The sequence below is a fragment of the Chrysochloris asiatica genome, unplaced genomic scaffold, assembly GCF_000296735.1.
Source record: "Chrysochloris asiatica unplaced genomic scaffold, ChrAsi1.0 scaffold00011, whole genome shotgun sequence".
Taxonomy (NCBI): domain Eukaryota; kingdom Metazoa; phylum Chordata; class Mammalia; order Afrosoricida; family Chrysochloridae; genus Chrysochloris; species Chrysochloris asiatica.
Window position 1 is genome coordinate 22868263 of NW_006408529.1, and position 1820 is coordinate 22870082.

The 1820-nt window shown below is 43.8% G+C and overlaps 1 pseudogene; it reads right to left on the bottom strand.

Moving 5' to 3' along the window:
• Window positions 1–930: 930 nt before the first annotated feature.
• On the bottom strand, window positions 931–1583 carry LOC102826942 (annotated as a pseudogene).
• Window positions 1584–1820: the final 237 nt, after the last annotated feature.

Below are 1820 nucleotides of genomic sequence, written 5' to 3' on the forward strand. Positions count from 1 at the left end.
GTTTGTCATGATCCACACAATCAAAACTTTTGCATAATCAACAAAGCACAGGTAAACCTCTTTCTGATATTTTTTTGCTTTCAGCCAAGATCCATTGGACATCAGCCATGATATCCCTCATTCCATGGCCTTTTCTGAATCTGGGTTATCAACACTCATGGAAATTCATGTTGATAAACAATCAATGCTCATGGAAGCAGCAGTCAAGAAAGCAAATGAAGTATTGCATTGGGCAAATTTGCTGCACAAGACCTTTTTTTTAAAAAAAAACAACAACAGTATGAACAGGTTCCTTTATTTACCAAAGGTAAATGTTAAATCACAAGGTCAAAGGTTAAATAACAAGGCTTTCCCACTACACCAAGTCACCTTTCCAATACTGAAGGCAATAACTCCAGGAATTACCTCAGTCAGGCAGGGGGCTGAACCTCCTGGGACAAAGGTCCTGAAGTTTCCATTACTTTTGGTCTTTTCTTAGCAAACCACCGCTGGATTCCAGATTACAATTTGTGCTGGTTTGTTTGTATGAAGGAGTTCAATAAGTTCATGGGAAAAGTGAATTAAAGTGTTATTTCCCCATGAACTATTTCTGAACATCTACTCAACCAATGGATGCCTGATATATTAAATGTTAATGTAATATTGTTGGGATTAGGCAACTCCACAATGTCCTAGACAGATTTCCTAGGACTTGAGGCAACAACCTTCCTGGAGATTCCTCTAGACCACAACTCCCAGTAACCATGTATAGGCTATCTGAAGAGCAACTGGTGGGTTTACAGTTGGCAGTCCAGTGCTTGCCCTACAGTGCCACACACCAGGATGTACTTGGCATAAAGTTCTGTCTCTCTCACAAAATCACCTGTATCCTGACCCCAGACACTTACAAACAGACTTGATAGTTAACAATAAGGTTTATTGAGCTGTGTCTTAGTACAGACATTGGAGTTTGCCCACAGTGCTCTTGATGTACAAAGCCCGGACATTCTGCCAATTCTTCTTTAGCAGTGAAACCAAAAAGGTGACAGCCAAGTGGATGTTGTAAACGAGCTCATCACCTGTCATCTTCACGTGGCCAACAGCCAATGCCAGACACAGCACCTTCTTCATTTGGAACTTGATGGTGGACTTCACCTCATTGACTTTAGCCATCATGTTCTCATTGTGAGTAAGCAGGGAAGGAAATTTGTCAGCCTTATTCAGGCCTGGTCCCAGGATCCTTGGGATTTGCTTGATCAGGGACTCAGAGGCCAAAAAGGCATCATACTTCTTGGCCAGCTTTTTGACCAGCTTCTTATTCTTGTTGAGTTTCTTGCACGCCTCAATGTCCATGTGAGAGATCTCCACAGCCTTTGCTTCATCACAATGCTGCTGGTCCCCAAGGACACACACCGAGAACTTGGGGCGGGGGTCAACTTCAGCCTGACGGTGCCTGAGAAGCATTTATCCTTCTGAGGGTCATAGTTCTTCAAGCTGATCTGCAGCTCCACCGTCTCCAAAAACTTCCGGCGCTTGCGCTGGCTCCTGTGCAGGACTTCCCGCACCGCCTCATACAGAGTGTAGTGTGAGACTTTGCTGCTCATGATGCCTAATGCCACAGAAACTGGAAAAGAGCCAAGACCTTTTTAAAGTGTTGAAGAGCAAAGATGTCAGCTTGAGGACTAAGGTGCACCTGACCCAAGCCATGGTATTTTCAATAACCTCGTGTACATGCGAAAGCTGGACAGTGAATAAGGAAGACATAGAAGAATTGATGCTTTTGAATTAGGGTGTTGGAGGAGACTATTGAAAGTGCCATGGGCTGCCAAAAGAACCAACAG